We start from the raw sequence: 16010 nt of genomic DNA on the forward strand, positions 1-16010 counted from the left end.
GAGATATCAGGTGCGATCATACCAGCACTAATGCACCGGATCCCATCAGAACTCCGCAGTTAAGCGTGCTTGGGCGAGAGTAGTACTAGGATGGGTGACCTCCTGGGAAGTCCTTGTGTTGCACCTCTTTTTTTGCGATTTTTTAAATACTTCTTTTTATTTCTGTTAATCGGCGTAAAAGAGTCGGAAAAAGTAGGAGAAGACAAGCATTTCAGCGTTAATTATGTTTGTTTTGCCGTTAATAAGTGAAAGAAATAAAATATATACAATCAAAGCGCATGAGATATCAGGTGCGATCATACCAGCACTAATGCACCGGATCCCATCAGAACTCCGCAGTTAAGCGTGCTTGGGCGAGAGTAGTACTAGGATGGGTGACCTCCTGGGAAGTCCTTGTGTTGCACCTCTTTTTTTGCGATTTTTTAAATACTTCTTTTTATTTCTGTTAATCGGCGTAAAAGAGTCGGAAAAAGTAGGAGAAGACAAGCATTTCAGCGTTAATTATGTTTGTTTTGCCGTTAATAAGTGAAAGAAATAAAATATATACAATCAAAGCGCATGAGATATCAGGTGCGATCATACCAGCACTAATGCACCGGATCCCATCAGAACTCCGCAGTTAAGCGTGCTTGGGCGAGAGTAGTACTAGGATGGGTGACCTCCTGGGAAGTCCTTGTGTTGCACCTCTTTTTTGCGATTTTTTAAATACTTCTTTTTATTTCTGTTAATCGGCGTAAAAGAGTCGGAAAAAGTAGGAGAAGACAAGCATTTCAGCGTTAATTATGTTTGTTTTGCCGTTAATAAGTGAAAGAAATAAAATATATACAATCAAAGCGCATGAGATATCAGGTGCGATCATACCAGCACTAATGCACCGGATCCCATCAGAACTCCGCAGTTAAGCGTGCTTGGGCGAGAGTAGTACTAGGATGGGTGACCTCCTGGGAAGTCCTTGTGTTGCACCTCTTTTTTTGCGATTTTTTAAATACTTCTTTTTATTTCTGTTAATCGGCGTAAAAGAGTCGGAAAAAGTAGGAGAAGACAAGCATTTCAGCGTTAATTATGTTTGTTTTGCCGTTAATAAGTGAAAGAAATAAAATATATACAATCAAAGCGCATGAGATATCAGGTGCGATCATACCAGCACTAATGCACCGGATCCCATCAGAACTCCGCAGTTAAGCGTGCTTGGGCGAGAGTAGTACTAGGATGGGTGACCTCCTGGGAAGTCCTTGTGTTGCACCTCTTTTTTTGCGATTTTTTAAATACTTCTTTTTATTTCTGTTAATCGGCGTAAAAGAGTCGGAAAAAGTAGGAGAAGACAAGCATTTCAGCGTTAATTATGTTTGTTTTGCCGTTAATAAGTGAAAGAAATAAAATATATACAATCAAAGCGCATGAGATATCAGGTGCGATCATACCAGCACTAATGCACCGGATCCCATCAGAACTCCGCAGTTAAGCGTGCTTGGGCGAGAGTAGTACTAGGATGGGTGACCTCCTGGGAAGTCCTTGTGTTGCACCTCTTTTTTTGCGATTTTTTAAATACTTCTTTTTATTTCTGTTAATCGGCGTAAAAGAGTCGGAAAAGTAGGAGAAGACAAGCATTTCAGCGTTAATTATGTTTGTTTTGCCGTTAATAAGTGAAAGAAATAAAATATATACAATCAAAGCGCATGAGATATCAGGTGCGATCATACCAGCACTAATGCACCGGATCCCATCAGAACTCCGCAGTTAAGCGTGCTTGGGCGAGAGTAGTACTAGGATGGGTGACCTCCTGGGCGTTAATTATGTTTGTTTTGCCGTTAATAAGTGAAAGAAATAAAATATATACAATCAAAGTGCATGAGATATCAGGTGCGATCATACCAGCACTAATGCACCGGATCCCATCAGAACTCCGCAGTTAAGCGTGCTTGGGCGAGAGTAGTACTAGGATGGGTGACCTCCTGGGAAGTCCTTGTGTTGCACCTCTTTTTTTGCGATTTTTTAAATACTTCTTTTTTTTCTGTTAATCGGCGTAAAAGAGTCGGAAAAAGTAGGAGAAGACAAGCATTTCAGCGTTAATTATGTTTGTTTTGCCGTTAATAAGTGAAAGAAATAAAATATATACAATCAAAGCGCATGAGATATCAGGTGCGATCATACCAGCACTAATGCACCGGATCCCATCAGAACTCCGCAGTTAAGCGTGCTTGGGCGAGAGTAGTACTAGGATGGGTGACCTCCTGGGAAGTCCTTGTGTTGCACCTCTTTTTTTGCGATTTTTTAAATACTTCTTTTTATTTCTGTTAATCGGCGTAAAAGAGTCGGAAAAAGTAGGAGAAGACAAGCATTTCAGCGTTAATTATGTTTGTTTTGCCGTTAATAAGTGAAAGAAATAAAATATATACAATCAAAGCGCATGAGATATCAGGTGCGATCATACCAGCACTAATGCACCGGATCCCATCAGAACTCCGCAGTTAAGCGTGCTTGGGCGAGAGTAGTACTAGGATGGGTGACCTCCTGGGAAGTCCTTGTGTTGCACCTCTTTTTTTGCGATTTTTTAAATACTTCTTTTTATTTCTGTTAATCGGCGTAAAAGAGTCGGAAAAAGTAGGAGAAGACAAGCATTTCAGCGTTAATTATGTTTGTTTTGCCGTTAATAAGTGAAAGAAATAAAATATATACAATCAAAGCGCATGAGATATCAGGTGCGATCATACCAGCACTAATGCACCGGATCCCATCAGAACTCCGCAGTTAAGCGTGCTTGGGCGAGAGTAGTACTAGGATGGGTGACCTCCTGGGAAGTCCTTGTGTTGCACCTCTTTTTTTGCGATTTTTTAAATACTTCTTTTTATTTCTGTTAATCGGCGTAAAAGAGTCGGAAAAAGTAGGAGAAGACAAGCATTTCAGCGTTAATTATGTTTGTTTTGCCGTTAATAAGTGAAAGAAATAAAATATATACAATCAAAGCGCATGAGATATCAGGTGCGATCATACCAGCACTAATGCACCGGATCCCATCAGAACTCCGCAGTTAAGCGTGCTTGGGCGAGAGTAGTACTAGGATGGGTGACCTCCTGGGAAGTCCTTGTGTTGCACCTCTTTTTTTGCGATTTTTTAAATACTTCTTTTTATTTCTGTTAATCGGCGTAAAAGAGTCGGAAAAAGTAGGAGAAGACAAGCATTTCAGCGTTAATTATGTTTGTTTTGCCGTTAATAAGTGAAAGAAATAAAATATATACAATCAAAGCGCATGAGATATCAGGTGCGATCATACCAGCACTAATGCACCGGATCCCATCAGAACTCCGCAGTTAAGCGTGCTTGGGCGAGAGTAGTACTAGGATGGGTGACCTCCTGGGAAGTCCTTGTGTTGCACCTCTTTTTTTGCGATTTTTTAAATACTTCTTTTTATTTCTGTTAATCGGCGTAAAAGAGTCGGAAAAAGTAGGAGAAGACAAGCATTTCAGCGTTAATTATGTTTGTTTTGCCGTTAATAAGTGAAAGAAATAAAATATATACAATCAAAGCGCATGAGATATCAGGTGCGATCATACCAGCACTAATGCACCGGATCCCATCAGAACTCCGCAGTTAAGCGTGCTTGGGCGAGAGTAGTACTAGGATGGGTGACCTCCTGGGAAGTCCTTGTGTTGCACCTCTTTTTTTGCGATTTTTTAAATACTTCTTTTTATTTCTGTTAATCGGCGTAAAAGAGTCGGAAAAAGTAGGAGAAGACAAGCATTTCAGCGTTAATTATGTTTGTTTTGCCGTTAATAAGTGAAAGAAATAAAATATATACAATCAAAGCGCATGAGATATCAGGTGCGATCATACCAGCACTAATGCACCGGATCCCATCAGAACTCCGCAGTTAAGCGTGCTTGGGCGAGAGTAGTACTAGGATGGGTGACCTCCTGGGAAGTCCTTGTGTTGCACCTCTTTTTTTGCGATTTTTTAAATACTTCTTTTTATTTCTGTTAATCGGCGTAAAAGAGTCGGAAAAAGTAGGAGAAGACAAGCATTTCAGCGTTAATTATGTTTGTTTTGCCGTTAATAAGTGAAAGAAATAAAATATATACAATCAAAGCGCATGAGATATCAGGTGCGATCATACCAGCACTAATGCACCGGATCCCATCAGAACTCCGCAGTTAAGCGTGCTTGGGCGAGAGTAGTACTAGGATGGGTGACCTCCTGGGAAGTCCTTGTGTTGCACCTCTTTTTTTGCGATTTTTTAAATACTTCTTTTTATTTCTGTTAATCGGCGTAAAAGAGTCGGAAAAAGTAGGAGAAGACAAGCATTTCAGCGTTAATTATGTTTGTTTTGCCGTTAATAAGTGAAAGAAATAAAATATATACAATCAAAGCGCATGAGATATCAGGTGCGATCATACCAGCACTAATGCACCGGATCCCATCAGAACTCCGCAGTTAAGCGTGCTTGGGCGAGAGTAGTACTAGGATGGGTGACCTCCTGGGAAGTCCTTGTGTTGCACCTCTTTTTTTGCGATTTTTTAAATACTTCTTTTTATTTCTGTTAATCGGCGTAAAAGAGTCGGAAAAAGTAGGAGAAGACAAGCATTTCAGCGTTAATTATGTTTGTTTTGCCGTTAATAAGTGAAAGAAATAAAATATATACAATCAAAGCGCATGAGATATCAGGTGCGATCATACCAGCACTAATGCACCGGATCCCATCAGAACTCCGCAGTTAAGCGTGCTTGGGCGAGAGTAGTACTAGGATGGGTGACCTCCTGGGAAGTCCTTGTGTTGCACCTCTTTTTTTGCGATTTTTTAAATACTTCTTTTTATTTCTGTTAATCGGCGTAAAAGAGTCGGAAAAAGTAGGAGAAGACAAGCATTTCAGCGTTAATTATGTTTGTTTTGCCGTTAATAAGTGAAAGAAATAAAATATATACAATCAAAGCGCATGAGATATCAGGTGCGATCATACCAGCACTAATGCACCGGATCCCATCAGAACTCCGCAGTTAAGCGTGCTTGGGCGAGAGTAGTACTAGGATGGGTGACCTCCTGGGAAGTCCTTGTGTTGCACCTCTTTTTTTGCGATTTTTTAAATACTTCTTTTTATTCTGTTAATCGGCGTAAAAGAGTCGGAAAAAGTAGGAGAAGACAAGCATTTCAGCGTTAATTATGTTTGTTTTGCCGTTAATAAGTGAAAGAAATAAAATATATACAATCAAAGCGCATGAGATATCAGGTGCGATCATACCAGCACTAATGCACCGGATCCCATCAGAACTCCGCAGTTAAGCGTGCTTGGGCGAGAGTAGTACTAGGATGGGTGACCTCCTGGGAAGTCCTTGTGTTGCACCTCTTTTTTTGCGATTTTTTAAATACTTCTTTTTATTTCTGTTAATCGGCGTAAAAGAGTCGGAAAAAGTAGGAGAAGACAAGCATTTCAGCGTTAATTATGTTTGTTTTGCCGTTAATAAGTGAAAGAAATAAAATATATACAATCAAAGCGCATGAGATATCAGGTGCGATCATACCAGCACTAATGCACCGGATCCCATCAGAACTCCGCAGTTAAGCGTGCTTGGGCGAGAGTAGTACTAGGATGGGTGACCTCCTGGGAAGTCCTTGTGTTGCACCTCTTTTTTTGCGATTTTTTAAATACTTCTTTTTATTTCTGTTAATCGGCGTAAAAGAGTCGGAAAAAGTAGGAGAAGACAAGCATTTCAGCGTTAATTATGTTTGTTTTGCCGTTAATAAGTGAAAGAAATAAAATATATACAATCAAAGCGCATGAGATATCAGGTGCGATCATACCAGCACTAATGCACCGGATCCCATCAGAACTCCGCAGTTAAGCGTGCTTGGGCGAGAGTAGTACTAGGATGGGTGACCTCCTGGGCGTTAATTATGTTTGTTTTGCCGTTAATAAGTGAAAGAAATAAAATATATACAATCAAAGTGCATGAGATATCAGGTGCGATCATACCAGCACTAATGCACCGGATCCCATCAGAACTCCGCAGTTAAGCGTGCTTGGGCGAGAGTAGTACTAGGATGGGTGACCTCCTGGGAAGTCCTTGTGTTGCACCTCTTTTTTTGCGATTTTTTAAATACTTCTTTTTGTTTCTGTTAATCGGCGTAAAAGAGTCGGAAAAAGTAGGAGAAGACAAGCATTTCAGCGTTAATTATGTTTGTTTTGCCGTTAATAAGTGAAAGAAATAAAATATATACAATCAAAGCGCATGAGATATCAGGTGCGATCATACCAGCACTAATGCACCGGATCCCATCAGAACTCCGCAGTTAAGCGTGCTTGGGCGAGAGTAGTACTAGGATGGGTGACCTCCTGGGAAGTCCTTGTGTTGCACCTCTTTTTTTGCGATTTTTTAAATACTTCTTTTTATTTCTGTTAATCGGCGTAAAAGAGTCGGAAAAAGTAGGAGAAGACAAGCATTTCAGCGTTAATTATGTTTGTTTTGCCGTTAATAAGTGAAAGAAATAAAATATATACAATCAAAGCGCATGAGATATCAGGTGCGATCATACCAGCACTAATGCACCGGATCCCATCAGAACTCCGCAGTTAAGCGTGCTTGGGCGAGAGTAGTACTAGGATGGGTGACCTCCTGGGAAGTCCTTGTGTTGCACCTCTTTTTTTGCGATTTTTTAAATACTTCTTTTTATTTCTGTTAATCGGCGTAAAAGAGTCGGAAAAAGTAGGAGAAGACAAGCATTTCAGCGTTAATTATGTTTGTTTTGCCGTTAATAAGTGAAAGAAATAAAATATATACAATCAAAGCGCATGAGATATCAGGTGCGATCATACCAGCACTAATGCACCGGATCCCATCAGAACTCCGCAGTTAAGCGTGCTTGGGCGAGAGTAGTACTAGGATGGGTGACCTCCTGGGAAGTCCTTGTGTTGCACCTCTTTTTTTGCGATTTTTTAAATACTTCTTTTTATTTCTGTTAATCGGCGTAAAAGAGTCGGAAAAAGTAGGAGAAGACAAGCATTTCAGCGTTAATTATGTTTGTTTTGCCGTTAATAAGTGAAAGAAATAAAATATATACAATCAAAGCGCATGAGATATCAGGTGCGATCATACCAGCACTAATGCACCGGATCCCATCAGAACTCCGCAGTTAAGCGTGCTTGGGCGAGAGTAGTACTAGGATGGGTGACCTCCTGGGAAGTCCTTGTGTTGCACCTCTTTTTTTGCGATTTTTTAAATACTTCTTTTTATTTCTGTTAATCGGCGTAAAAGAGTCGGAAAAAGTAGGAGAAGACAAGCATTTCAGCGTTAATTATGTTTGTTTTGCCGTTAATAAGTGAAAGAAATAAAATATATACAATCAAAGCGCATGAGATATCAGGTGCGATCATACCAGCACTAATGCACCGGATCCCATCAGAACTCCGCAGTTAAGCGTGCTTGGGCGAGAGTAGTACTAGGATGGGTGACCTCCTGGGAAGTCCTTGTGTTGCACCTCTTTTTTTGCGATTTTTTAAATACTTCTTTTTATTTCTGTTAATCGGCGTAAAAGAGTCGGAAAAAGTAGGAGAAGACAAGCATTTCAGCGTTAATTATGTTTGTTTTGCCGTTAATAAGTGAAAGAAATAAAATATATACAATCAAAGCGCATGAGATATCAGGTGCGATCATACCAGCACTAATGCACCGGATCCCATCAGAACTCCGCAGTTAAGCGTGCTTGGGCGAGAGTAGTACTAGGATGGGTGACCTCCTGGGAAGTCCTTGTGTTGCACCTCTTTTTTTGCGATTTTTTAAATACTTCTTTTTATTTCTGTTAATCGGCGTAAAAGAGTCGGAAAAAGTAGGAGAAGACAAGCATTTCAGCGTTAATTATGTTTGTTTTGCCGTTAATAAGTGAAAGAAATAAAATATATACAATCAAAGCGCATGAGATATCAGGTGCGATCATACCAGCACTAATGCACCGGATCCCATCAGAACTCCGCAGTTAAGCGTGCTTGGGCGAGAGTAGTACTAGGATGGGTGACCTCCTGGGAAGTCCTTGTGTTGCACCTCTTTTTTTGCGATTTTTTAAATACTTCTTTTTATTTCTGTTAATCGGCGTAAAAGAGTCGGAAAAAGTAGGAGAAGACAAGCATTTCAGCGTTAATTATGTTTGTTTTGCCGTTAATAAGTGAAAGAAATAAAATATATACAATCAAAGCGCATGAGATATCAGGTGCGATCATACCAGCACTAATGCACCGGATCCCATCAGAACTCCGCAGTTAAGCGTGCTTGGGCGAGAGTAGTACTAGGATGGGTGACCTCCTGGGCGTTAATTATGTTTGTTTTGCCGTTAATAAGTGAAAGAAAAAATATATACAATCAAAGTGCATGAGATATCAGGTGCGATCATACCAGCACTAATGCACCGGATCCCATCAGAACTCCGCAGTTAAGCGTGCTTGGGCGAGAGTAGTACTAGGATGGGTGACCTCCTGGGAAGTCCTTGTGTTGCACCTCTTTTTTTGCGATTTTTTAAGTACTTCTTTTTATTTCTGTTAATCGGCGTAAAAGAGTCGGAAAAAGTAGGAGAAGACAAGCATTTCAGCGTTAATTATGTTTGTTTTGCCGTTAATAAGTGAAAGAAATAAAATATATACAATCAAAGCGCATGAGATATCAGGTGCGATCATACCAGCACTAATGCACCGGATCCCATCAGAACTCCGCAGTTAAGCGTGCTTGGGCGAGAGTAGTACTAGGATGGGTGACCTCCTGGGAAGTCCTTGTGTTGCACCTCTTTTTTTGCGATTTTTAAATACTTCTTTTTATTTCTGTTAATCGGCGTAAAAGAGTCGGAAAAAGTAGGAGAAGACAAGCATTTCAGCGTTAATTATGTTTGTTTTGCCGTTAATAAGTGAAAGAAAATAAAATATATACAATCAAAGCGCATGAGATATCAGGTGCGATCATACCAGCACTAATGCACCGGATCCCATCAGAACTCCGCAGTTAAGCGTGCTTGGGCGAGAGTAGTACTAGGATGGGTGACCTCCTGGGAAGTCCTTGTGTTGCACCTCTTTTTTTGCGATTTTTTAAATACTTCTTTTTATTTCTGTTAATCGGCGTAAAAGAGTCGGAAAAAGTAGGAGAAGACAAGCATTTCAGCGTTAATTATGTTTGTTTTGCCGTTAATAAGTGAAAGAAATAAAATATATACAATCAAAGCGCATGAGATATCAGGTGCGATCATACCAGCACTAATGCACCGGATCCCATCAGAACTCCGCAGTTAAGCGTGCTTGGGCGAGAGTAGTACTAGGATGGGTGACCTCCTGGGAAGTCCTTGTGTTGCACCTCTTTTTTTGCGATTTTTTAAATACTTCTTTTTATTTCTGTTAATCGGCGTAAAAGAGTCGGAAAAAGTAGGAGAAGACAAGCATTTCAGCGTTAATTATGTTTGTTTTGCCGTTAATAAGTGAAAGAAATAAAATATATACAATCAAAGCGCATGAGATATCAGGTGCGATCATACCAGCACTAATGCACCGGATCCCATCAGAACTCCGCAGTTAAGCGTGCTTGGGCGAGAGTAGTACTAGGATGGGTGACCTCCTGGGAAGTCCTTGTGTTGCACCTCTTTTTTTGCGATTTTTTAAATACTTCTTTTTATTTCTGTTAATCGGCGTAAAAGAGTCGGAAAAAGTAGGAGAAGACAAGCATTTCAGCGTTAATTATGTTTGTTTTGCCGTTAATAAGTGAAAGAAATAAAATATATACAATCAAAGCGCATGAGATATCAGGTGCGATCATACCAGCACTAATGCACCGGATCCCATCAGAACTCCGCAGTTAAGCGTGCTTGGGCGAGAGTAGTACTAGGATGGGTGACCTCCTGGGAAGTCCTTGTGTTGCACCTCTTTTTTTGCGATTTTTTAAATACTTCTTTTTATTTCTGTTAATCGGCGTAAAAGAGTCGGAAAAAGTAGGAGAAGACAAGCATTTCAGCGTTAATTATGTTTGTTTTGCCGTTAATAAGTGAAAAAAAAAATATATACAATCAAAGCGCATGAGATATTAGGTGCGATCATACCAGCACTAATGCACCGGATCCCATCAGAACTCCGCAGTTAAGCGTGCTTGGGCGAGAGTAGTACTAGGATGGGTGACCTCCTGGGAAGTCCTTGTGTTGCACCTCTTTTTTTGCGATTTTTTAAATACTTCTTTTTATTTCTGTTAATCGGCGTAAAAGAGTCGGAAAAAGTAGGAGAAGACAAGCATTTCAGCGTTAATTATGTTTGTTTTGCCGTTAATAAGTGAAAGAAATAAAATATATACAATCAAAGCGCATGAGATATCAGGTGCGATCATACCAGCACTAATGCACCGGATCCCATCAGAACTCCGCAGTTAAGCGTGCTTGGGCGAGAGTAGTACTAGGATGGGTGACCTCCTGGGAAGTCCTTGTGTTGCACCTCTTTTTTTGCGATTTTTTAAATACTTCTTTTTATTTCTGTTAATCGGCGTAAAAGAGTCGGAAAAAGTAGGAGAAGACAAGCATTTCAGCGTTAATTATGTTTGTTTTGCCGTTAATAAGTGAAAGAAATAAAATATATACAATCAAAGCGCATGAGATATCAGGTGCGATCATACCAGCACTAATGCACCGGATCCCATCAGAACTCCGCAGTTAAGCGTGCTTGGGCGAGAGTAGTACTAGGATGGGTGACCTCCTGGGAAGTCCTTGTGTTGCACCTCTTTTTTTGCGATTTTTTAAATACTTCTTTTTATTTCTGTTAATCGGCGTAAAAGAGTCGGAAAAAGTAGGAGAAGACAAGCATTTCAGCGTTAATTATGTTTGTTTTGCCGTTAATAAGTGAAAGAAATAAAATATATACAATCAAAGCGCATGAGATATCAGGTGCGATCATACCAGCACTAATGCACCGGATCCCATCAGAACTCCGCAGTTAAGCGTGCTTGGGCGAGAGTAGTACTAGGATGGGTGACCTCCTGGGAAGTCCTTGTGTTGCACCTCTTTTTTTGCGATTTTTTAAATACTTCTTTTTATTTCTGTTAATCGGCGTAAAAGAGTCGGAAAAAGTAGGAGAAGACAAGCATTTCAGCGTTAATTATGTTTGTTTTGCCGTTAATAAGTGAAAGAAATAAAATATATACAATCAAAGCGCATGAGATATCAGGTGCGATCATACCAGCACTAATGCACCGGATCCCATCAGAACTCCGCAGTTAAGCGTGCTTGGGCGAGAGTAGTACTAGGATGGGTGACCTCCTGGGAAGTCCTTGTGTTGCACCTCTTTTTTTGCGATTTTTTAAATACTTCTTTTTATTTCTGTTAATCGGCGTAAAAGAGTCGGAAAAAGTAGGAGAAGACAAGCATTTCAGCGTTAATTATGTTTGTTTTGCCGTTAATAAGTGAAAGAAATAAAATATATACAATCAAAGCGCATGAGATATCAGGTGCGATCATACCAGCACTAATGCACCGGATCCCATCAGAACTCCGCAGTTAAGCGTGCTTGGGCGAGAGTAGTACTAGGATGGGTGACCTCCTGGGAAGTCCTTGTGTTGCACCTCTTTTTTTGCGATTTTTTAAATACTTCTTTTTATTTCTGTTAATCGGCGTAAAAGAGTCGGAAAAAGTAGGAGAAGACAAGCATTTCAGCGTTAATTATGTTTGTTTTGCCGTTAATAAGTGAAAGAAATAAAATATATACAATCAAAGCGCATGAGATATCAGGTGCGATCATACCAGCACTAATGCACCGGATCCCATCAGAACTCCGCAGTTAAGCGTGCTTGGGCGAGAGTAGTACTAGGATGGGTGACCTCCTGGGCGTTAATTATGTTTGTTTTGCCGTTAATAAGTGAAAGAAATAAATATATACAATCAAAGTGCATGAGATATCAGGTGCGATCATACCAGCACTAATGCACCGGATCCCATCAGAACTCCGCAGTTAAGCGTGCTTGGGCGAGAGTAGTACTAGGATGGGTGACCTCCTGGGAAGTCCTTGTGTTGCACCTCTTTTTTTGCGAGTTTTTAAGTACTTCTTTTTGTTTCTGTTAATCGGCGTAAAAGAGTCGGAAAAAGTAGGAGAAGACAAGCATTTCAGCGTTAATTATGTTTGTTTTGCCGTTAATAAGTGAAAGAAATAAAATATATACAATCAAAGCGCATGAGATATCAGGTGCGATCATACCAGCACTAATGCACCGGATCCCATCAGAACTCCGCAGTTAAGCGTGCTTGGGCGAGAGTAGTACTAGGATGGGTGACCTCCTGGGAAGTCCTTGTGTTGCACCTCTTTTTTTGCGATTTTTTAAATACTTCTTTTTATTTCTGTTAATCGGCGTAAAAGAGTCGGAAAAAGTAGGAGAAGACAAGCATTTCAGCGTTAATTATGTTTGTTTTGCCGTTAATAAGTGAAAGAAATAAAATATATACAATCAAAGCGCATGAGATATCAGGTGCGATCATACCAGCACTAATGCACCGGATCCCATCAGAACTCCGCAGTTAAGCGTGCTTGGGCGAGAGTAGTACTAGGATGGGTGACCTCCTGGGAAGTCCTTGTGTTGCACCTCTTTTTTTGCGATTTTTTAAATACTTCTTTTTATTTCTGTTAATCGGCGTAAAAGAGTCGGAAAAAGTAGGAGAAGACAAGCATTTCAGCGTTAATTATGTTTGTTTTGCCGTTAATAAGTGAAAGAAATAAAATATATACAATCAAAGCGCATGAGATATCAGGTGCGATCATACCAGCACTAATGCACCGGATCCCATCAGAACTCCGCAGTTAAGCGTGCTTGGGCGAGAGTAGTACTAGGATGGGTGACCTCCTGGGAAGTCCTTGTGTTGCACCTCTTTTTTTGCGATTTTTTAAATACTTCTTTTTATTTCTGTTAATCGGCGTAAAAGAGTCGGAAAAAGTAGGAGAAGACAAGCATTTCAGCGTTAATTATGTTTGTTTTGCCGTTAATAAGTGAAAGAAATAAAATATATACAATCAAAGCGCATGAGATATCAGGTGCGATCATACCAGCACTAATGCACCGGATCCCATCAGAACTCCGCAGTTAAGCGTGCTTGGGCGAGAGTAGTACTAGGATGGGTGACCTCCTGGGAAGTCCTTGTGTTGCACCTCTTTTTTTGCGATTTTTTAAATACTTCTTTTTATTTCTGTTAATCGGCGTAAAAGAGTCGGAAAAAGTAGGAGAAGACAAGCATTTCAGCGTTAATTATGTTTGTTTTGCCGTTAATAAGTGAAAGAAATAAAATATATACAATCAAAGCGCATGAGATATCAGGTGCGATCATACCAGCACTAATGCACCGGATCCCATCAGAACTCCGCAGTTAAGCGTGCTTGGCGAGAGTAGTACTAGGATGGGTGACCTCCTGGGAAGTCCTTGTGTTGCACCTCTTTTTTGCGATTTTTTAAATACTTCTTTTTATTTCTGTTAATCGGCGTAAAAGAGTCGGAAAAAGTAGGAGAAGACAAGCATTTCAGCGTTAATTATGTTTGTTTTGCCGTTAATAAGTGAAAGAAATAAAATATATACAATCAAAGCGCATGAGATATCAGGTGCGATCATACCAGCACTAATGCACCGGATCCCATCAGAACTCCGCAGTTAAGCGTGCTTGGGCGAGAGTAGTACTAGGATGGGTGACCTCCTGGGAAGTCCTTGTGTTGCACCTTTTTTTGCGATTTTTTAAATACTTCTTTTTATTTCTGTTAATCGGCGTAAAAGAGTCGGAAAAAGTAGGAGAAGACAAGCATTTCAGCGTTAATTATGTTTGTTTTGCCGTTAATAAGTGAAAAAAAAATATATACAATCAAAGCGCATGAGATATCAGGTGCGATCATACCAGCACTAATGCACCGGATCCCATCAGAACTCCGCAGTTAAGCGTGCTTGGGCGAGAGTAGTACTAGGATGGGTGACCTCCTGGGAAGTCCTTGTGTTGCACCTCTTTTTTTGCGATTTTTTAAATACTTCTTTTTATTTCTGTTAATCGGCGTAAAAGAGTCGGAAAAAGTAGGAGAAGACAAGCATTTCAGCGTTAATTATGTTTGTTTTGCCGTTAATAAGTGAAAAAAAATAAAATATATACAATCAAAGCGCATGAGATATTAGGTGCGATCATACCAGCACTAATGCACCGGATCCCATCAGAACTCCGCAGTTAAGCGTGCTTGGGCGAGAGTAGTACTAGGATGGGTGACCTCCTGGGAAGTCCTTGTGTTGCACCTCTTTTTTTGCGATTTTTTAAATACTTCTTTTTATTTCTGTTAATCGGCGTAAAAGAGTCGGAAAAAGTAGGAGAAGACAAGCATTTCAGCGTTAATTATGTTTGTTTTGCCGTTAATAAGTGAAAGAAATAAAATATATACAATCAAAGCGCATGAGATATCAGGTGCGATCATACCAGCACTAATGCACCGGATCCCATCAGAACTCCGCAGTTAAGCGTGCTTGGGCGAGAGTAGTACTAGGATGGGTGACCTCCTGGGAAGTCCTTGTGTTGCACCTCTTTTTTTGCGATTTTTTAAATACTTCTTTTTATTTCTGTTAATCGGCGTAAAAGAGTCGGAAAAAGTAGGAGAAGACAAGCATTTCAGCGTTAATTATGTTTGTTTTGCCGTTAATAAGTGAAAGAAATAAAATATATACAATCAAAGCGCATGAGATATCAGGTGCGATCATACCAGCACTAATGCACCGGATCCCATCAGAACTCCGCAGTTAAGCGTGCTTGGGCGAGAGTAGTACTAGGATGGGTGACCTCCTGGGAAGTCCTTGTGTTGCACCTCTTTTTTTGCGATTTTTTAAATACTTCTTTTTATTTCTGTTAATCGGCGTAAAAGAGTCGGAAAAAGTAGGAGAAGACAAGCATTTCAGCGTTAATTATGTTTGTTTTGCCGTTAATAAGTGAAAGAAATAAAATATATACAATCAAAGCGCATGAGATATCAGGTGCGATCATACCAGCACTAATGCACCGGATCCCATCAGAACTCCGCAGTTAAGCGTGCCTGGGCGAGAGTAGTACTAGGATGGGTGACCTCCTGGGAAGTCCTTGTGTTGCACCTCTTTTTTTGCGATTTTTTAAATACTTCTTTTTATTTCTGTTAATCGGCGTAAAAGAGTCGGAAAAAGTAGGAGAAGACAAGCATTTCAGCGTTAATTATGTTTGTTTTGCCGTTAATAAGTGAAAAAAATATATATACAATCAAAGCGCATGAGATATTAGGTGCGATCATACCAGCACTAATGCACCGGATCCCATCAGAACTCCGCAGTTAAGCGTGCCTGGGCGAGAGTAGTACTAGGATGGGTGACCTCCTGGGAAGTCCTTGTGTTGCACCTCTTTTTTTGCGATTTTTTAAATACTTCTTTTTATTTCTGTTAATCGGCGTAAAAGAGTCGAAAAAGTAGGAGAAGACAAGCATTTCAGCGTTAATTATGTTTGTTTTGCCGTTAATAAGTGAAAGAAATAAAATATATACAATCAAAGCGCATGAGATATCAGGTGCGATCATACCAGCACTAATGCACCGGATCCCATCAGAACTCCGCAGTTAAGCGTGCTTGGGCGAGAGTAGTACTAGGATGGGTGACCTCCTGGGAAGTCCTTGTGTTGCACCTCTTTTTTTGCGATTTTTTAAATACTTCTTTTTATTTCTGTTAATCGGCGTAAAAGAGTCGGAAAAAGTAGGAGAAGACAAGCATTTCAGCGTTAATTATGTTTGTTTTGCCGTTAATAAGTGAAAGAAATAAAATATATACAATCAAAGCGCATGAGATATCAGGTGCGATCATACCAGCACTAATGCACCGGATCCCATCAGAACTCCGCAGTTAAGCGTGCTTGGGCGAGAGTAGTACTAGGATGGGTGACCTCCTGGGAAGTCCTTGTGTTGCACCTCTTTTTTTGCGATTTTTTAAATACTTCTTTTTGTTTCTGTTAATCGGCGTAAAAGAGTCGGAAAAAGTAGGAGAAGACAAGCATTTCAGCGTTAA

At 40.2% G+C, this 16010-nt stretch overlaps 55 non-coding genes and 4 pseudogenes across 55 annotated transcripts; all 59 read left to right on the forward strand.

Moving 5' to 3' along the window:
- The first annotated feature begins 8 nt into the window (after positions 1-8).
- On the forward strand, positions 9-127 carry LOC127110841 (5S ribosomal RNA). The gene has a single exon (XR_007797619.1). It is a non-coding gene; the product is annotated as a 5S ribosomal RNA (ribosomal RNA).
- Positions 128-288: 161 nt separating this feature from the next.
- On the forward strand, positions 289-407 carry LOC127110842 (5S ribosomal RNA). Its single transcript, XR_007797620.1, has one exon. It is a non-coding gene; the product is annotated as a 5S ribosomal RNA (ribosomal RNA).
- Positions 408-568: 161 nt separating this feature from the next.
- Positions 569-687, forward strand: LOC127110843 (5S ribosomal RNA). The gene has a single exon (XR_007797621.1). It is a non-coding gene; the product is annotated as a 5S ribosomal RNA (ribosomal RNA).
- Positions 688-847: 160 nt separating this feature from the next.
- LOC127110845 (5S ribosomal RNA) lies at positions 848-966 on the forward strand. The gene has a single exon (XR_007797622.1). It is a non-coding gene; the product is annotated as a 5S ribosomal RNA (ribosomal RNA).
- A 161-nt stretch (positions 967-1127) lies between these two features.
- Positions 1128-1246, forward strand: LOC127110846 (5S ribosomal RNA). The gene has a single exon (XR_007797623.1). It is a non-coding gene; the product is annotated as a 5S ribosomal RNA (ribosomal RNA).
- A 161-nt stretch (positions 1247-1407) lies between these two features.
- Positions 1408-1526, forward strand: LOC127110847 (5S ribosomal RNA). Its single transcript, XR_007797624.1, has one exon. It is a non-coding gene; the product is annotated as a 5S ribosomal RNA (ribosomal RNA).
- Positions 1527-1686: 160 nt separating this feature from the next.
- On the forward strand, positions 1687-1809 carry LOC127111525 (uncharacterized; annotated as a pseudogene).
- Positions 1810-1858: 49 nt separating this feature from the next.
- Positions 1859-1977, forward strand: LOC127110849 (5S ribosomal RNA). The gene has a single exon (XR_007797626.1). It is a non-coding gene; the product is annotated as a 5S ribosomal RNA (ribosomal RNA).
- A 160-nt stretch (positions 1978-2137) lies between these two features.
- LOC127110851 (5S ribosomal RNA) lies at positions 2138-2256 on the forward strand. Its single transcript, XR_007797628.1, has one exon. It is a non-coding gene; the product is annotated as a 5S ribosomal RNA (ribosomal RNA).
- A 161-nt stretch (positions 2257-2417) lies between these two features.
- Positions 2418-2536, forward strand: LOC127110852 (5S ribosomal RNA). The gene has a single exon (XR_007797629.1). It is a non-coding gene; the product is annotated as a 5S ribosomal RNA (ribosomal RNA).
- Positions 2537-2697: 161 nt separating this feature from the next.
- LOC127110853 (5S ribosomal RNA) lies at positions 2698-2816 on the forward strand. Its single transcript, XR_007797630.1, has one exon. It is a non-coding gene; the product is annotated as a 5S ribosomal RNA (ribosomal RNA).
- A 161-nt stretch (positions 2817-2977) lies between these two features.
- LOC127110854 (5S ribosomal RNA) lies at positions 2978-3096 on the forward strand. Its single transcript, XR_007797631.1, has one exon. It is a non-coding gene; the product is annotated as a 5S ribosomal RNA (ribosomal RNA).
- Positions 3097-3257: 161 nt separating this feature from the next.
- LOC127110855 (5S ribosomal RNA) lies at positions 3258-3376 on the forward strand. The gene has a single exon (XR_007797632.1). It is a non-coding gene; the product is annotated as a 5S ribosomal RNA (ribosomal RNA).
- A 161-nt stretch (positions 3377-3537) lies between these two features.
- LOC127110856 (5S ribosomal RNA) lies at positions 3538-3656 on the forward strand. The gene has a single exon (XR_007797633.1). It is a non-coding gene; the product is annotated as a 5S ribosomal RNA (ribosomal RNA).
- Positions 3657-3817: 161 nt separating this feature from the next.
- Positions 3818-3936, forward strand: LOC127110857 (5S ribosomal RNA). Its single transcript, XR_007797634.1, has one exon. It is a non-coding gene; the product is annotated as a 5S ribosomal RNA (ribosomal RNA).
- A 161-nt stretch (positions 3937-4097) lies between these two features.
- LOC127110858 (5S ribosomal RNA) lies at positions 4098-4216 on the forward strand. Its single transcript, XR_007797635.1, has one exon. It is a non-coding gene; the product is annotated as a 5S ribosomal RNA (ribosomal RNA).
- A 161-nt stretch (positions 4217-4377) lies between these two features.
- LOC127110859 (5S ribosomal RNA) lies at positions 4378-4496 on the forward strand. Its single transcript, XR_007797636.1, has one exon. It is a non-coding gene; the product is annotated as a 5S ribosomal RNA (ribosomal RNA).
- A 161-nt stretch (positions 4497-4657) lies between these two features.
- LOC127110862 (5S ribosomal RNA) lies at positions 4658-4776 on the forward strand. The gene has a single exon (XR_007797638.1). It is a non-coding gene; the product is annotated as a 5S ribosomal RNA (ribosomal RNA).
- A 161-nt stretch (positions 4777-4937) lies between these two features.
- On the forward strand, positions 4938-5056 carry LOC127110863 (5S ribosomal RNA). Its single transcript, XR_007797639.1, has one exon. It is a non-coding gene; the product is annotated as a 5S ribosomal RNA (ribosomal RNA).
- A 160-nt stretch (positions 5057-5216) lies between these two features.
- LOC127110864 (5S ribosomal RNA) lies at positions 5217-5335 on the forward strand. Its single transcript, XR_007797640.1, has one exon. It is a non-coding gene; the product is annotated as a 5S ribosomal RNA (ribosomal RNA).
- Positions 5336-5496: 161 nt separating this feature from the next.
- LOC127110865 (5S ribosomal RNA) lies at positions 5497-5615 on the forward strand. Its single transcript, XR_007797641.1, has one exon. It is a non-coding gene; the product is annotated as a 5S ribosomal RNA (ribosomal RNA).
- A 161-nt stretch (positions 5616-5776) lies between these two features.
- Positions 5777-5899, forward strand: LOC127111526 (uncharacterized; annotated as a pseudogene).
- Positions 5900-5948: 49 nt separating this feature from the next.
- LOC127110866 (5S ribosomal RNA) lies at positions 5949-6067 on the forward strand. The gene has a single exon (XR_007797642.1). It is a non-coding gene; the product is annotated as a 5S ribosomal RNA (ribosomal RNA).
- A 161-nt stretch (positions 6068-6228) lies between these two features.
- Positions 6229-6347, forward strand: LOC127110867 (5S ribosomal RNA). The gene has a single exon (XR_007797643.1). It is a non-coding gene; the product is annotated as a 5S ribosomal RNA (ribosomal RNA).
- A 161-nt stretch (positions 6348-6508) lies between these two features.
- Positions 6509-6627, forward strand: LOC127110868 (5S ribosomal RNA). The gene has a single exon (XR_007797644.1). It is a non-coding gene; the product is annotated as a 5S ribosomal RNA (ribosomal RNA).
- A 161-nt stretch (positions 6628-6788) lies between these two features.
- Positions 6789-6907, forward strand: LOC127110869 (5S ribosomal RNA). Its single transcript, XR_007797645.1, has one exon. It is a non-coding gene; the product is annotated as a 5S ribosomal RNA (ribosomal RNA).
- Positions 6908-7068: 161 nt separating this feature from the next.
- LOC127110870 (5S ribosomal RNA) lies at positions 7069-7187 on the forward strand. Its single transcript, XR_007797646.1, has one exon. It is a non-coding gene; the product is annotated as a 5S ribosomal RNA (ribosomal RNA).
- Positions 7188-7348: 161 nt separating this feature from the next.
- On the forward strand, positions 7349-7467 carry LOC127110871 (5S ribosomal RNA). Its single transcript, XR_007797647.1, has one exon. It is a non-coding gene; the product is annotated as a 5S ribosomal RNA (ribosomal RNA).
- A 161-nt stretch (positions 7468-7628) lies between these two features.
- On the forward strand, positions 7629-7747 carry LOC127110873 (5S ribosomal RNA). Its single transcript, XR_007797649.1, has one exon. It is a non-coding gene; the product is annotated as a 5S ribosomal RNA (ribosomal RNA).
- Positions 7748-7908: 161 nt separating this feature from the next.
- On the forward strand, positions 7909-8027 carry LOC127110874 (5S ribosomal RNA). The gene has a single exon (XR_007797650.1). It is a non-coding gene; the product is annotated as a 5S ribosomal RNA (ribosomal RNA).
- Positions 8028-8188: 161 nt separating this feature from the next.
- LOC127111527 (uncharacterized) lies at positions 8189-8311 on the forward strand (annotated as a pseudogene).
- Positions 8312-8358: 47 nt separating this feature from the next.
- On the forward strand, positions 8359-8477 carry LOC127110875 (5S ribosomal RNA). The gene has a single exon (XR_007797651.1). It is a non-coding gene; the product is annotated as a 5S ribosomal RNA (ribosomal RNA).
- A 161-nt stretch (positions 8478-8638) lies between these two features.
- On the forward strand, positions 8639-8757 carry LOC127110876 (5S ribosomal RNA). Its single transcript, XR_007797652.1, has one exon. It is a non-coding gene; the product is annotated as a 5S ribosomal RNA (ribosomal RNA).
- Positions 8758-8918: 161 nt separating this feature from the next.
- Positions 8919-9037, forward strand: LOC127110877 (5S ribosomal RNA). Its single transcript, XR_007797653.1, has one exon. It is a non-coding gene; the product is annotated as a 5S ribosomal RNA (ribosomal RNA).
- Positions 9038-9198: 161 nt separating this feature from the next.
- On the forward strand, positions 9199-9317 carry LOC127110879 (5S ribosomal RNA). The gene has a single exon (XR_007797655.1). It is a non-coding gene; the product is annotated as a 5S ribosomal RNA (ribosomal RNA).
- Positions 9318-9478: 161 nt separating this feature from the next.
- On the forward strand, positions 9479-9597 carry LOC127110880 (5S ribosomal RNA). The gene has a single exon (XR_007797656.1). It is a non-coding gene; the product is annotated as a 5S ribosomal RNA (ribosomal RNA).
- A 161-nt stretch (positions 9598-9758) lies between these two features.
- Positions 9759-9877, forward strand: LOC127110881 (5S ribosomal RNA). The gene has a single exon (XR_007797657.1). It is a non-coding gene; the product is annotated as a 5S ribosomal RNA (ribosomal RNA).
- Positions 9878-10036: 159 nt separating this feature from the next.
- On the forward strand, positions 10037-10155 carry LOC127110882 (5S ribosomal RNA). Its single transcript, XR_007797658.1, has one exon. It is a non-coding gene; the product is annotated as a 5S ribosomal RNA (ribosomal RNA).
- Positions 10156-10316: 161 nt separating this feature from the next.
- On the forward strand, positions 10317-10435 carry LOC127110883 (5S ribosomal RNA). Its single transcript, XR_007797659.1, has one exon. It is a non-coding gene; the product is annotated as a 5S ribosomal RNA (ribosomal RNA).
- Positions 10436-10596: 161 nt separating this feature from the next.
- On the forward strand, positions 10597-10715 carry LOC127110885 (5S ribosomal RNA). Its single transcript, XR_007797661.1, has one exon. It is a non-coding gene; the product is annotated as a 5S ribosomal RNA (ribosomal RNA).
- Positions 10716-10876: 161 nt separating this feature from the next.
- On the forward strand, positions 10877-10995 carry LOC127110886 (5S ribosomal RNA). The gene has a single exon (XR_007797662.1). It is a non-coding gene; the product is annotated as a 5S ribosomal RNA (ribosomal RNA).
- Positions 10996-11156: 161 nt separating this feature from the next.
- On the forward strand, positions 11157-11275 carry LOC127110887 (5S ribosomal RNA). The gene has a single exon (XR_007797663.1). It is a non-coding gene; the product is annotated as a 5S ribosomal RNA (ribosomal RNA).
- Positions 11276-11436: 161 nt separating this feature from the next.
- LOC127110888 (5S ribosomal RNA) lies at positions 11437-11555 on the forward strand. Its single transcript, XR_007797664.1, has one exon. It is a non-coding gene; the product is annotated as a 5S ribosomal RNA (ribosomal RNA).
- A 161-nt stretch (positions 11556-11716) lies between these two features.
- Positions 11717-11839, forward strand: LOC127111528 (uncharacterized; annotated as a pseudogene).
- Positions 11840-11887: 48 nt separating this feature from the next.
- LOC127110889 (5S ribosomal RNA) lies at positions 11888-12006 on the forward strand. Its single transcript, XR_007797665.1, has one exon. It is a non-coding gene; the product is annotated as a 5S ribosomal RNA (ribosomal RNA).
- Positions 12007-12167: 161 nt separating this feature from the next.
- LOC127110890 (5S ribosomal RNA) lies at positions 12168-12286 on the forward strand. Its single transcript, XR_007797666.1, has one exon. It is a non-coding gene; the product is annotated as a 5S ribosomal RNA (ribosomal RNA).
- A 161-nt stretch (positions 12287-12447) lies between these two features.
- LOC127110891 (5S ribosomal RNA) lies at positions 12448-12566 on the forward strand. The gene has a single exon (XR_007797667.1). It is a non-coding gene; the product is annotated as a 5S ribosomal RNA (ribosomal RNA).
- A 161-nt stretch (positions 12567-12727) lies between these two features.
- Positions 12728-12846, forward strand: LOC127110892 (5S ribosomal RNA). The gene has a single exon (XR_007797668.1). It is a non-coding gene; the product is annotated as a 5S ribosomal RNA (ribosomal RNA).
- A 161-nt stretch (positions 12847-13007) lies between these two features.
- Positions 13008-13126, forward strand: LOC127110893 (5S ribosomal RNA). Its single transcript, XR_007797669.1, has one exon. It is a non-coding gene; the product is annotated as a 5S ribosomal RNA (ribosomal RNA).
- Positions 13127-13287: 161 nt separating this feature from the next.
- Positions 13288-13405, forward strand: LOC127111427 (5S ribosomal RNA). Its single transcript, XR_007798179.1, has one exon. It is a non-coding gene; the product is annotated as a 5S ribosomal RNA (ribosomal RNA).
- Positions 13406-13565: 160 nt separating this feature from the next.
- Positions 13566-13684, forward strand: LOC127111410 (5S ribosomal RNA). Its single transcript, XR_007798163.1, has one exon. It is a non-coding gene; the product is annotated as a 5S ribosomal RNA (ribosomal RNA).
- A 156-nt stretch (positions 13685-13840) lies between these two features.
- On the forward strand, positions 13841-13959 carry LOC127110894 (5S ribosomal RNA). The gene has a single exon (XR_007797670.1). It is a non-coding gene; the product is annotated as a 5S ribosomal RNA (ribosomal RNA).
- A 162-nt stretch (positions 13960-14121) lies between these two features.
- LOC127110896 (5S ribosomal RNA) lies at positions 14122-14240 on the forward strand. The gene has a single exon (XR_007797672.1). It is a non-coding gene; the product is annotated as a 5S ribosomal RNA (ribosomal RNA).
- Positions 14241-14401: 161 nt separating this feature from the next.
- On the forward strand, positions 14402-14520 carry LOC127110897 (5S ribosomal RNA). Its single transcript, XR_007797673.1, has one exon. It is a non-coding gene; the product is annotated as a 5S ribosomal RNA (ribosomal RNA).
- A 161-nt stretch (positions 14521-14681) lies between these two features.
- Positions 14682-14800, forward strand: LOC127110898 (5S ribosomal RNA). Its single transcript, XR_007797674.1, has one exon. It is a non-coding gene; the product is annotated as a 5S ribosomal RNA (ribosomal RNA).
- Positions 14801-14961: 161 nt separating this feature from the next.
- Positions 14962-15080, forward strand: LOC127111411 (5S ribosomal RNA). Its single transcript, XR_007798164.1, has one exon. It is a non-coding gene; the product is annotated as a 5S ribosomal RNA (ribosomal RNA).
- Positions 15081-15238: 158 nt separating this feature from the next.
- On the forward strand, positions 15239-15357 carry LOC127111412 (5S ribosomal RNA). The gene has a single exon (XR_007798165.1). It is a non-coding gene; the product is annotated as a 5S ribosomal RNA (ribosomal RNA).
- Positions 15358-15517: 160 nt separating this feature from the next.
- Positions 15518-15636, forward strand: LOC127110899 (5S ribosomal RNA). Its single transcript, XR_007797675.1, has one exon. It is a non-coding gene; the product is annotated as a 5S ribosomal RNA (ribosomal RNA).
- Positions 15637-15797: 161 nt separating this feature from the next.
- LOC127110900 (5S ribosomal RNA) lies at positions 15798-15916 on the forward strand. Its single transcript, XR_007797676.1, has one exon. It is a non-coding gene; the product is annotated as a 5S ribosomal RNA (ribosomal RNA).
- Positions 15917-16010: the final 94 nt, after the last annotated feature.

Source organism: Lathyrus oleraceus, unplaced genomic scaffold, assembly GCF_024323335.1.
Source record: "Lathyrus oleraceus cultivar Zhongwan6 unplaced genomic scaffold, CAAS_Psat_ZW6_1.0 chrUn0005, whole genome shotgun sequence".
Lineage (NCBI taxonomy): Eukaryota > Viridiplantae > Streptophyta > Magnoliopsida > Fabales > Fabaceae > Lathyrus > Lathyrus oleraceus.